The 15,065-nt window shown below is 30.6% G+C and overlaps 1 protein-coding gene and 1 pseudogene across 1 annotated transcript in view; both read left to right on the top strand.

The window, feature by feature from the left end:
• LOC117211777 overlaps positions 1–15,065 on the top strand; it is a 377,618-nt gene that overhangs the window by 330,234 nt on the left and 32,319 nt on the right. The window lies entirely within an intron of this gene.
• On the top strand, positions 1,093–14,849 carry LOC117211775 (annotated as a pseudogene).

Raw genomic sequence — 15,065 nt, 5'->3', positions numbered from 1 at the left:
GCAATTATTTTCAAGCTCTCTTTTCATAATTAAAATAAATACCACGTTTCATTTTTACTCATCCTTTTAACATCACATTAAACAAGAAATTCTTTTTTCCTTTGGTCAGTATCAAGTACATATAGTTGTTAAGTACAAATCGATTGCAGATATATCATATCTTTATATATTAAATAGATACTTGTTTCATCCACTAAATATTATAACAAGTACCATGTTTTAAATATATATTTTATATATCTTGTATGTCATGCGCATCTTGTACGTTTTGCTTATTTAAATTGTCCTTGTTTTCTTAAATTTAAATTTATTTAAATTTACATAAATACACGATAAATACACGATTTACGATTCATTTCATAAAAATGTTACCACATTTTATTTTCCGTCGTCCAAGAAATAATTTCTATAAATTGGATGTTGAAAGAAAAATCACATAATCCAGTATATATTACACTTATACCGGTGTAGGTAGATTAAATTAAATGATTAAATCCGTAATTTGTAAAATATTTTACGTACAAACTAACTAACTCGCATGTTATACATTTATCGAAAATTTCAAGATACACCTAAATCTTTATACAGATTTCATTTCCTTAATTATGTTAATAAAAATACGAAATTACATAAAATATTACGAAATTACGATTGCTTAATAATTATACAATATTTCAATAAATTTCCACATAAAGAGTGCACACAAATGTGAAGAATATTGCGATGGTTATGCACGCACGACTGACCTTCACGAAGAATTCGAGTGTTTCGTAGCAAAAATACGGATGACACGGAAAGCGAACGTGAACGTAGTTGGAGGAGGGAGCGCGAAAAGCCGCGGCGAATTCACGTTTGCAGTAGACGATCATCGGTGCGCTTGTTTCGCAATACAAGCCTCCGTGTAGGTAGTCTGGAAGAAGCGTCGCTTTGTTCGCGTGAAACGTGCCGCGAGTGCTCGCCAGGTTTCGACGTGAACACACGATACGTTTATTGCCCGCCCATTATCCAGTGTGGTATTACTTCCGTGTCTTCCATCAACGCGTTCTCTCCTTCTGTTTCACTTGAATAATCTGACTACGTTATAAAGTTTAATAGTGCTGCTATGTGTTTTTAAAAAATGTCTCAATTTCGAAATAGACTAAATTTTCTTATATCTTTGATCAATTTTTAAATATGATAAACTAATAAACTCGATAACTAAACTTCGTAAATTTCTAAATTGATTAACATTACTTCAGAAGACTAAAATTATATTCTTAAGAATGTAGAGCTCTTTGATAACTAAATCTGATAATCTTTAAATCTAATAAACGTTACGAAAATTATTAAAATTATATTTTTAGACCTTTGTAAAATTTGACGAATAAATGTATTATATACATTTACTAATTATTATAATACTGTATGATTCTTAAAATATTAAATTGTTCATTAAATACCAATTTTAAATACGGTTAGTGTGATATAACATGAATTTCAATTTTTTCATAAACATAAAGGTGGAGTAAATCGGAAGATAGTTTTAAAGTTGTATTAAGTGATGTCACGTGGAAAGTGCAAAGTGTAATGAGTTGAACAAAGGTCTCGAGATCTTGTTGTAATCGATAAGATAATTCAAAGATATCGGATTATAAATAGGTATAAAGTTCCTTTAAATATGAAGAGTTGAAGGATAGTTAAAGTTTTGGAAGAACGTGTGCAAGGTCATGAGTGAATAATGTCTTGCAAGTTTAATTATCTCCTGTCTTGAATGTTAATTACAAACGTGTGGTATAGTGATATTTCGAGGCATCGTATGACAAGTTTATATGGGTAAATTTAATGGGAGCCACGTGACGAAATTACGATGGATTGTATATCATATGAAATCATGATGGATTCGGCGAATTTTTTTCGCTCCTCTACCAGCAATTTTCTAAAATAATTTAACAACAATTTTTATGAAATAAAATTTTTATTCATTCTGTCAAAAAGTTAATAAGGAATTCTTAGAACTCTTATGACTAATAAAGCGAAACTTTATAAATTATTATAACTTGAAAAATATTTATTTACGATTATTTTAAATATTTAAATTTATAGAAATTGGAGTCGATAGATGGACGTGTTATTCTAAAAGTTGAAATATTATATTAATGTAAAATGGTTTGGCAAATTAAAAAGATGCTAAATAATGTAAAAGGCACTTGACTGTAACCAGATTGATTTTAATTTTATGTTATTACAATATATAATTGTTAAATATTCAAACAAATCAATATCAAATATCTGAGTATAATTTTGATTAATTATGTACAGGATGATTCGTAGCCGGTGGTACAACCGGGTTGAGGCTGATTCTGCGTGAAAAAATAAGTCGTAAATATAGACTAAAATTCTTTCACATGACGCTCCCTTTCTAAGAAAATCGAATTTCTATAGTTGACAAGTATTTTTAAACATGACTAATTTCGCAGTGAACAGGAGTAAATAATCGAGAGGAGATTAAACTATACGTGAAAATAAGTCAAAAGAATAGAATTAAATTTTTTCATAAAATGCTTTGTTTTTTGAGAAAAATAATCAAATTTAACAATGTGCCATGTGCGTGTACCATACTAGTTCTTAATTAAACACATACAAACTTCATTTTCATTTAAAAATAAAGCTTAAACGAGAAAACTGTATTTTTAATTTTTGACTTATTTTCGCATGTAGAACAACTTCCTTCCGATTGTTTACTCATACCTACTTGGTACTTAGCCAAGCTTTAGCATGTTTGACAAATTTTCAAACTCGGTTTTTTCGGAAACGGAGTGTTACAAGAAAAAATTTATTCCTGTATTTATTAATTTTCAACCTGTTCTTTTTATTGTACATAGAAGCACTCCTTACCCAATTGTATCACCCATTCCACCTAATCCTGTATATATCATTACATGTATGAATTTTTTAAATATATTTGGCCTTCGAAAACATTACTGTGAGAAAGATTTTAAGGTAGAATATCTCTTTTTATTTATTATTTTATAGTTATATATTAAAAGGATGTTCATACCTTCGTTGTCAATATGCATAGAATACTTTCGAACATTTCGAACAGATATGCTTTATTGTGACATAATAGTATCGAAACTGAACGCAGCCTACATTTTATAAATTGTGTTTTATTTTTTATATATTCTTTATACATAATTATATATTCTGTGTTGTATATTTTAAGTTTTATAAATTATATGAAGTTTTTCCTATTAAATAACTTACTAAAATTAAACTGCTTTAATTTTGGCATTGACATAAATTTCATAAATCTAGATTTAAAAATTTCATAATATTAATAAATTTCTTTTCGTTTATGGAAACGTAAAAAATATAGCAGGTTAATACATCATGTAAAATTCAAATAATATTCCTCAATTAATATTAATTTCTAAAATACTTTTTGGATAACGAAATTGTTAATAACATAATTGACGGTAAAATAAGAGTTTCTTAATTATTTCAAGTTTTATTTCTGTTAATAAAAGCATTCTTTTCTAATCTATATTACTCATAAAATCTAGAACTTATAAAACAATTTTCGCGCACTTGAATTTTTGTTCTGAAGTAGAAAATAACATTTTACATTTTATTATTTTTAACCAAAGAACTGAAAAAACATTTCTTCCAAAACTTTGGTCGATGTTATTTCTTTTTTTGCTGATAATCTAAAATTTCTCGTATTACTAGTAACATATAATTTGAGAAAATAATATTCTAGAATAATTATAGAGACAATTAAATTTCGAGTACTTGCAGCAGCAATAAATGCAATAAAATATTTTGAATCGCTAATTGCTATTAAAATTCATATCGACAGTGGCGTTACATAAATTCTGGTAAAAATGACAAAATGAAACGGTTCATTAGGGCAGTGGTTTCATTCAACGTGCTACTTCATAGTAAAATCGTTTCTCGATAAAAATTGTTTCTCTGAATTGGAAACAAACAGCTCCAGAATGTGCATTGGGGATGGTATTGCTTATTTGAATAGAATGCCGATTATGAGAGCATAAGTAACACCTTTCCCAAAGAAAGATCATGTCGCGAGTGTAACAAGGTAACCGTGCCACGTTGAGTTGAGCACTGAATTTAAATATATACGACCCTATTGCTAACTTACAAATATTTTCTCGTTAGAATAAAGGTGACGTCGTTTCAGATTCTTCTTTTTTCCGTACATTTCGCATCTTTTTCCAAAACAATAATTTTTAAATAAGTGGAGAAAAAGTGTTACGAAACACCGTATTGTTACGATTAACCCTGTTCCTTACCGAATAGGTTCAGTCAAGTTTGCCTTTTCTTGTGAAATTTTCTCGTGTCAGCTTATAAAAATCATGTTTAGAAACAAATCCTGTATATTTGCCACCCGAAATTTCTTACACGAACTTTGTAAACAATCTCCAAAGATGTCAGAGACAGGTTTGTTTGTGTATAATAACGAACCTAATAATCGGATCGCAAGACGTTCCCAATAAAAATTATAGGTGTTAGAAGCATCTATCAAATGAGATGTCACCAAAATAAATAGATAGATATCATTCAAAATAGCACTATCTTCAATTTAATATACAGAGTTGAAACTTTGTGAAAATATAGTTTTTATCATTCTGAGTTTAAAAGTGTAGTATGCAATATTTCATCCCGAAATATTTATTAGTCCTTACAAAAAACTATTTAGCAACTAAAAAGGCGTTTTCGTCAAACTTAATTTCTACAATTTTCAGAAGTTGCATAGCAACTGGTGGATGCTTTTTCTATTATCGAAGAGTTGCACAATTATGTAATTCTTAATTTACATGTGGTTGTAGGATATGTTACTAAGTTTTATATATGTATGATTAATATTCTGGAATAAAACTTCTTCTATTAGAATTCGTTATTTAATAAAGTTATAAATCGATAAATTTACTGTGAACTCATGTTATAAATTATTTCGAAAAATTCTCTTCTATTACGATTTATAATCTGATGTAAGTTCCTATATTCGATCATTTATTTAGAAAAATGTGTTGGAGAACGTACTTGGTATGCTTATATATCTTCCTAATAAAAGTTTCTAGAAATTATTACGCGAGTTGATTCGCAGAAAGTCGTTTCCCTTTTAAAACCAGCTATTTCTTAATCTAGGCAGCCAATTAAAGTGGTGAAGGTCTGATCAGTTGTATTTATTTTATCAATGCCGTGAAGCGTGTTTTCGTTATGTAATTAAGGATACTAATTAAAACCCTGTCGATCGCGATGCCAATGACCACGAAGTTTTTGAGAGGCTACCGGTTTCTCAATCAAAATATACTTTCCATTCTTCATCGTTGATCATTATACAATTAATCCTGCACTTGATCGAAAGGAGCTGGCTGAAAAGTTTCTCTAAATATTATTTCTGCAATTTAACTCTTGTAAACAATACCCCATTGTTAATTAAAAGCTATATAATATAAATTTTAATACAAAGAGTGCAAATTTATAGAAAATTTTACATCTTCAGAATTTCATTTTTATACAAATGTTAAAATCTTATTTATGACACAGGCTATTGTGAGTTGTAGCAGAACGTGATACTTATAAATCATTAAACATTCTCAGATATTTTTCGAATATTTATAATATGTACATATGTCGTAATAAAATTATTCTATACATTTCTTTCTTCCTGTAATGTATTCAACTCGTAAAATCTTTCTAACTGATCAATAAATCGATAACTTTTGTTGTAACTTCTCAGTAAAATTTTGTTTATCAAAATCAATGTCCAACGTCACTGCTAAAGAAACTAGAGAAATAAACGCAACAGAAATTATCAGTTACTTGTTAATTTGTTAATTATTTAAACAATTTTTAATCTATTTTCTGTAGAATTCGTTTTCTCCAAACTTGAGCAGTTTCATAATTTTGTCATGGAAGAAGAGCATCTATGCATGCAATAGGTGTTTTGTCTCTCTTAGGTGCCTCTTGTTTCTCATTCGCTTCGCTAAAAAAAAATATAATTGTTTTCTAATTATGTTTTTGATTTATCTTCTCTTTTGCAATCAATAGATAGAAACACTTGGCCGTATCAAAATATGAAAGCGGTGTATTACAAACTTCCGGAAGTTTTTTACTATATCGAAGACCCTCATACTGTGCACAACAACCGTGACGTTAGTTAGAGTCGTCATTCCAACAAAAAATTATTACCTCAAATTTCTAACCGATTAAATAAAAATTGACAAAATATCTATTTACTTTTTTATATCTATAGATGTTCCATTAAATTTATTAAGAATAAGTATTTTATTTATCATTAATGATAAAGTATCAATGTTTTTCATATTATAAATAATACAAAATAGATCAAGGATATACAAGTATTAATTGTAAAAGTACAAAAAATAAGAAATTTTCGAGTAGGTATTATTTTCAGGTAATAATTTTCAAGTAATGATTGACAGATCAAGAAATTTTCACGTAATAATTCGATAATTATTGGGAATATGGATGACCTCGCCGATTTTAATAACTTTGAAATATGTTATCAAGACCAACACTCTGAACAACTGTTTTCTATACATATTTCTGTTACTCGCTCATAGTTTTCAAATATTCAAGATATTCGCAAAAAACTTCAATTAGATTTATTTTTAGGTTATGATTACGCTTAATTATGGAGTAAGCTAGTGCATTTTTATGTAGCTCAAATTAAACTTAACCCACTGATAACAGAGATAGCTATTTTTTAAATTGTATAAATGAAAAAGAAATAATAATGGGTTGTAGGTTGAGCTAGAGTAGTGTCCGGTCACTGCACCGTTAGCTATGCTAGCGTGAAATAGTTCTGAATGAATATATTGTACGAAATGTTGCACTTTATTTCGATCATCAATTGTATAAGAATGTGGCAAATACGTCTATTGTCATTGAAAAATTGTTCACAAAAGAAAAATTTATAAAATACATTGTTATATAATACAGATTTAATATTATTATTAAACATAAATTGATTTATGACTTGTAAACTAATGTCGAGCGGTTTATAGGAAAAAGTTGTTCAGAATATTAATCTTGTCAATATATTTCAAGGTTATTGTAATTGGTGAAGCCGCCGCTATTAAAAATTTTATATAAATAATAGAAATTTTAAAGATAGAAAAATTTTCTTTGACTTCATTTAAAAGTACACGTATTAGAAATTGTAAGGAAAGTATAACAGATTATGGTACGGACGTACATCAAGCAAATAAGGAAGCCTTTTCTATATGAAAAAAAGTGTAGTTCCTTTCGCTTCAAACAATTAATAACAAAATCGTAGAAGTTATTTGAAGTAATATTTTAAAAATAGCATAGCTGTTTGGGCCTTGTTAGAAACATTAAACGTTACTGACACCATATTGTATTCCAAACATTACAGTCTTTGAATCTATTTACAAATATTTTTAGTACTTTATATAAGCTCTCCTGATTACGATTCAATTAACGGTACCTCTGATACAATTAATTTCCAAAGTATTTAATATCGTGTACAGTACGATGCTATCGATTGTATCTTTATTTAATAATATACGGTGACTATGAAAAGTATTTCGACACAACTGTATTATATTTACATACTAATTGATTGAGTTCAAATATATTAAATTTCGTACCATTTAGTAGAACTTTTGTATGATTAGAAAAATTCATTGGAGGAATAAGAATTCAATACTTTTTGTAACCATATATGTAGAAATATAGAAATTCATTATCCAATTTCTGTATTAATAATTCATTTTCAATTAACTTATCAATAATAAATTTTATAATAAAACGACATATACAGAATCAGTTTTAGAATTAAAAAAATAAAAGAAATGTTATAAAATGAAGCACTTGGGACATTTGAAAAAATACTAAATTTTTGCGTAATGCGAAAATTATGCAATTAAATATTAATTAAATAGATACTTATTTAATTCCCATTTAACTTCAGCTCGTTATTCTTTTTTAATTCGTTTTCATTAACAAGTAGGTAAATAACCTCATAATTTTTCCGGATGTTATCAAACCTCATAAATCAAAAGAAAATCTGACACAGTAACTACTTCTTTAGTATTATCAGAAAATAAACTCATTGATCGTCCGTTTACTGATGAAAATATACATACAGTATGTATTAGTGATGTAGATTTTAATGAATTGCAATTATAAATTATAAAATATAGCAGCGCTCAAATAATTAATCAGAGTCTTTTTGCACAATAATTTACGTTATAAATGAATTAAATACAAAAATATCGCATTCTTACGTGCATTCGCTCAATATACCGAAATACGTTAGAACGTAACGGGAGGAAGAAGAGCGAGACAATAACCCCGTCACACTGTGCAACACGGGAACAATCTACAATCCTTCACTTTTCTGTATTTAACCTTAATTTTTTTACTTTCTTTCTTGTCTCGGCGTCATAAAGCAGTATTGGCATATAAATACCTCCTTTTAGTTTCCCATACAAATATGCATATTTTATGTCCACATGCCTAGCACACCAATTAAATTCCGCCATTAACGCTAACGATATCTTTATTATAGAAAAATTTGCTATTGAGAAGTACGTTTTTGAATAATCAATTTCTTTCATCCGTGAGAATCTTTAGATAACTAATTTAATTTCATATCTTATAATTTTTGTTTCGGAGTCCGTCTGGCTTTTCATACCCACTTCGATCGATAGCTGTCCTGTTTTTTGGCAACTCCGTTATTTACTATGTATTTCTACTTTCCAAAGTGCCGAGTTCCTCCTGTATGACGTATTTCCATTTCTCTGCCCATGACGAGCCCACTGCTTCTGCTAAACTTTGCTGCTCTATTAACTACACAAAATTTGCTTTAATGTTGCTCTCCATTTTCTTACTCTCAATGTCGGTACCCTTTCGGATGCCCCGTTCGTACATACGAGTTCTCGATCATTTTTCTTGGCCTGCCTTACTTTCCTGGCTTCCTTAAGTATACTGTCTCCACTATTTCTGTATTTTCTTTGTTTTTTGTGACGTTTATTTCCTTCTGTGATAGTTTTCCTGTGGTATCCAATTTTTTCTTTGGCATCGCAATTATATTAAGGTTTTCGGTAGTTGATTTATACATTCATCGTTTGATCATGGCTTGATTAAATCTCCAACTTTAAGTATTTCTTTTATATATTCACTCGTATCCCATCTTTTCTTCGACGAACTTTACATATTTGACTGTGATCATATTTTGCATTGTAATTGACGGTATACTACACAAGCTAGCATATGCTGAGCAGCTATGTACTCGTAAATGCTGTATACTTGTCACTACTTCGGCCCAAAACTTTTGAGATAAACAAGCTAACGTGACATTGATCTTGTTATGTCAGTATTCTATTAATTCTCTTTGCGACGCCATTTGTGACGTTTTCACATCAGACCTCTCGGGGTTTGTGTCTAGCTCTCTAAAATAAGTTTTTATATCCTCGTTGCAGAATGTATTGTCTGTCTTGAATCTTTTTACCTTTTTGTTCTATTCTCATTTCGCTTTGGACATATAATCTCCGATATGCGTTTGTGCTTCATCTTTGGTCTTCATGCATTTAACAATAGTTTTTCGAGAAAAAACATCAGTAAGTGTATTATATTTATATTTTATTAAATATCTGCTTTCATCTAACGAGTTGACTGGTAAATGACCATAAATGCCGGAATGTATTAACTCACATACCTGGTTCGCTGCCTTTCCTTCAATTTGTAAGATTTGTGAGCTTAATATTGACAGGGGTTTTCAACATGACGCTTTCCATGCACTTTGTTTTGAAATTGTACCATTTGGTTCTGCTCGGTCTGCTATCGAGTTCATTTCTGAGTTTAATTCATGAAAGTCTATGAACTACTCTTTCCTTTTACACAGGGTGCATGTATCCACTATTTAAAAGCTTTTTGTCCCCTATGTCTACGATATTTAGCGATACTAGAAATTTATCATAATCCCTTTCTAGCTTGAATTCGTATATTTTTCTGTCTCTCTCTCTCTCTCTCTAATTTCGTGTGACTGTCTCTTGTCATATGCACGCTATCCTTACAGATAAAGCACATCGTCGATTTCATCTTGTCACTGCACAGTTATATTTCTTCGTAACCGCTCTTTTACTAATGTACAAAGCTTTTTTGGGTATTTCACCTTCAATTTCCTTCAGTTTCCTCTTGACATCCTCGTATTACATTCAATCAATAACACTCTTTTTACTTCAACTGGAGCGAATCTACCGTCTTGTAAATGTGTTAATTGCATATTTAGGTTTTCGTAGCTATGCGGAAAATCGGTTATTAAAGTATCTATATACTACGTTTTCATCGCTTATATTTTATTAAATATTATTCATCGCGGCTATTTTAATTCTGGTCAAATAAGCAGGCATGTTTTTATTATTCTTCATTTTTAGATGATAAAACTCGTTCTTTAGTCGCATAATCCGTATTCTGGATTCTAGCTAGTGGACTTATTCTAATATACTCCACGTTTCATGTGCACTTAAATATTCTTCTATATGGACCTGTTGATTTGCCTCCACATTTAAGCCAATTCCAGTGGTCGTCTTATTTTCACTTGCGATATCAACTACTCTGTGCACTTCTGTGACACTCGGATTCAATTAGATATCAGTCAAACCAAATCTAATAGTGCTTTGTCTTTCCGATACCACTTCATCTCGATTTTCTATGATCGATAATTATTGTTTGATAGTTTCGTCACCCAAATTTCAGTTTGGTTTTCTCCGTCCATTCCTGATGACAAACATTCCCTCTTTCCCATGGTCACAAGTCCCGTCTCTTCAACGCGACGTCTCTGGATTCAAAACCATCGTAGTGGGAGTTGAAGTACTTCATTACAATCTTTCTGTATAATAGATATATTAATATATTATAAATAATAAATAAATTAAATACAAAAATATCATTGAACTACCTGGATTCTCGTATGATGGTATACCGAACTACGTTAGAAAACTGAACTAACAAAGAAAGGGAGGGAGACAATAACGCTCTTATTATGCTTTTCGAATACAGGAATCATTTTCATAAAATAAATATCATACATATATGTATTTCATTGAGTCGAAAGGAATGCAATTATTAATACGAATAATTTTACTAATAATCTTGTGCAAAAATTCAATTTGTATGTATGTTCATCGATTACTCAGGATTGGATCAAGCTATCGAAATAAAACTTTTTGCATCTTTTATAAATAGTCCATCGATCGGTCCCGTTTGCAAAATTTCTCCAATTTTTCCTTGTTATAGTTAACAATGACAATAGCTCGTTGTTATTAATTTCATTTACGCATGTTTAATGATTGCTCTGCAATTGTTAGACTGATATCGAGATGATTTCAAAGATGATCTGAGCGAAGGGTTTGAAATTCCGTTTCCCAATATAGGCTTCAATTTATGTTTCCCTAAGAGGAAATATTATTCTACGGTTTCGTTTTTGAGATAAGTCTACTTTTACTGCGAAATGATGTGTGACACACTGTTAAGTTATATAAATATACTTTTTTATCATTATTTGAGATACAATATCTGTGGCGGAGCACAGTTGATTGATTCCTTATTCGCATGCGGGGTTTCGCAATATTTCATTCATTAGTCATAATTAAAATTGAAATAAATAATAAATAGAGAGAAATAAATTATCGCATTATCAATGACAATGAAAACTATTTTACGTTGGTCCTGTAATATTGATCATTTGATACTAAAAAATGTAAAATAAAAGACTTTCCCTCAAAACAAATATCGACTTCGAAAAACGCTAAAGAGTATGAAATAATTTCTATTTTATTTGTATTTTAGTTAGACACATATACAATAACGGCTAGCTCACTTATTTACTTACTAAAGAGCATACTAAGAATATTGCAACCTTCTCGAAAATTTGAATAATGTAAATATAAATAAGTTGAAAATTGTTAGTATACTAGAAGCATTTTACGGCACTTTGCGCCGCTTTTGAGAAGGTTACGATATATTTATTTATATTAACCGTTGTTGCATATGTGTCTAACTAAAATACAAATAAAATAGAAATTATTTCATACCCTTTAGCGTTTTTCGAAGTCGATAATATCTTCTTTGAAAAGCACCTTTTATCCTATATGAGTTTTGATTTAGAAAGTATGTTATGCAAATTGTTGGTAACATAAATTTAATTTTGACTGAGGTGTCCTTAGTTCATTCTTCATGCTAACCAAACAATTTTTAAGCCATAAATTATTTTGATATTTATATTTAAGAATTTTTTAACTTTAGAATTGGTAATTCTTATTATACTTGTAATTTACAAATTATAATTGTTGGGAAAATGCATTGAATTAGTGTAGAAATTACTTTGATTAACTATATAGTTTTTTGAAGAAACTACTTGTGTTTAACGTTTTATTTGGAAAATGGCATTCCATATGTACCAACTTAATACGAATACATGTAGTAAAAGTAAAATTCAAACGATATAAATACAATTAAACTACTATAAGTATTAAGTTGTCCCGAATGTTTCTTTCGTTTTATAAGGAAATAACAGATACACAACATTTTTTGCTTCATATTATTTTGTGGAATTATGTATGACCCATCTTGTAGTAATAGAACAACGAAAAATTTTAGAAAAACGAAAGAAATTGTTGGGACAATCTAATATAATAAAAGTAATACAAAATGCCTGAAGAATCAAATTTCTACCAATTTCATAGAAATTCGTAAGCGTATAATCTTGTCATACCCTCGAAAAAATCCTCTACAATTAGACAGTGCATACTTTTTGTAGCATTTTTATTCGCAAATGTAAGGTGACAATGTGCAAATATCCTTAACGAACAGTGTTATGTTCGAACACTGAAAGACTTCTCGAAAAAAAGTGAAAATGTCAAATGCAAACTTACCACGCGTCGACGACCTAGAGAAGAGTCCTCAATGGACCATTCTCACCAATGAAATAAATGATCTGGAACAACTATGTCGCTTGAATAACCATCGTCATCCTAGACGGCAACCATTCAGATATAATTATTATCGATATTCGATGCCTCAGATGCAAAAAGCAACATCTGTTTGGATAGAACCTAGTAACGAATTGAACGAAGATTTTCAAGGAAACAATGAATTTTCAAAATATAATACTGGAGAGACATATCGATGGAACTGGAGACCGAAGACAGAATTCGAAAGAACTTATTTTTTCTATGATTACGATCAAGGGAATCTTCAGCATGACACGCAGGAAGATTATACTCCTCTTCATTCTAATAAAACTTTAAGTCAAAATGTAAATACTCAAGAATCCGATGAATATCAGACATGTCATAGTTCGTTGCTTCGATCAGATCGATCCCAAAACTCTTTCAACGAGGGCAGCTTCGCACAGATTTACAATAGGATCTACGACAACGAGCCTGCTTATAGTGGAACCAGAGAAAGACTGCACGAGATCTTCGAGCGCAACAGATACTTGAGAAGAAAGTTCTTCTCCAGCACACCAGACGACGATGCGACCAATTATATTAGTGACTTTCCCAAGGAACTTGAGAACAAAAATCCCAGCTCGACATTGAAATATAACGGATTCGGAAGTACAGAAACTATCACCAGTCAGAGCAATCAGTCATCCTTAAGTAGCAACGACAGGAAATCTAGGTGTCAATCGAACGTCACCACTCTTGAGGCCGAGGAAGATATTTGCAATAGCGAGTTCTCTCACAAGACCAGTTGTTCGAAGAGTTCGGTAAACGTGGATCATATGGAAGACGGACGCATTATGTCGACCACGACAAATGGAAAATTGTTAGTGAACATTGAATCAGGAAATGAGGTATGTCAAGTGAACGAATCTACGGGCTTACATAATGCAGTTTCTATGAAAAATTCTACTCTAAATAACAGTTTAGTACCTAGCCAAAAATTCAATTCTATGGATAATTCCAAGTATGATTTAGATGATGTTAAACAATGTGATACAGTTAGTCAATACGAATCAAATGCATGGACGTGTTATCAACATAACTTGGAATATAAGAACGAGAGTAAATATCAAAATGAAGAAGGTAAAATTAGTGGTAGTAATGAAAAACTTGATCAACTTTCGAATTCTCAAACCAATATCAAGTATACGACAAAGGATATACTTCAACAGCGGCAAGAAACAAACAAAACTAATAAATCTGAGAAATACGAGTCCTTGAGCAAAAATCAAAATAAAGATGTGTATATTTCAAATCTAAAGGAACAAGAAGTAAATATAGAACCTGAAGATTCCAAACATTCGTATCGATTACAGGACAATTACAAATTAGTAGACAATATCGTAGGATCGGACTTGTCCATTTCTGAGACCAACAGATCGAATGGAACGCCATTTAATAAAGACAAAACTTGGATGAAAGATAAATTCACTTCACGAGCGACAAATAGATGGGATTCTTTACAAAATCTTTGCATATCCCTACCAAATTTATCTTTTTACGAAAAAATGTCGAATTCTTCGGATAATAATTTTACGAATAATTTAGCAACAAATTTATCCCTTCAATGTGAGTCGAAATCAGGAACAAAATCTGAATTATTAATGAACATCCCAAACGAACAAGGCAGACAAGAAAACAAAAAGACTCGCAGATATTTCGCGTCACAGGTCGATCTACCAAATAGTTGCAGAGAACCAACGAGCTTAACTTTACGAAGAGTGAAAATAGCAAAAGTGCCACCTCCTTTGGACTTGTTCAGAGTGAACGAAAAGTACGAAGAAATAGAAGCTTTTGAGAGGAAACAGTTGAACACGATGAACGCGTCTCCCGTTCGAAATTACGATCGCCCTATAGAAGGTCAGGCGACTAACATTCAGGACGAATGTTCTCACGATGACAATCGACGAGACATAATCTGTAAGCAAAAGAAATCTCAAAAAACTTCCTGTCTTGACGAATGGCGGGTGGTAGCTGTGTCTGAAAGTGGAAATTATCCTGGGAGATGTAATTTGGAACAATCTCACCGGACGAAGGAGCATTCAGCGAACCAACAAGATT

This window comes from Bombus bifarius, unplaced genomic scaffold (genome assembly GCF_011952205.1).
Source record: "Bombus bifarius isolate JDL3187 unplaced genomic scaffold, Bbif_JDL3187 scf7180000008243, whole genome shotgun sequence".
NCBI lineage: Eukaryota > Metazoa > Arthropoda > Insecta > Hymenoptera > Apidae > Bombus > Bombus bifarius.
The sequence above is the reverse complement of the archived record's forward strand: the minus strand, read 5'-3'. Positions and strand labels throughout refer to the sequence as shown.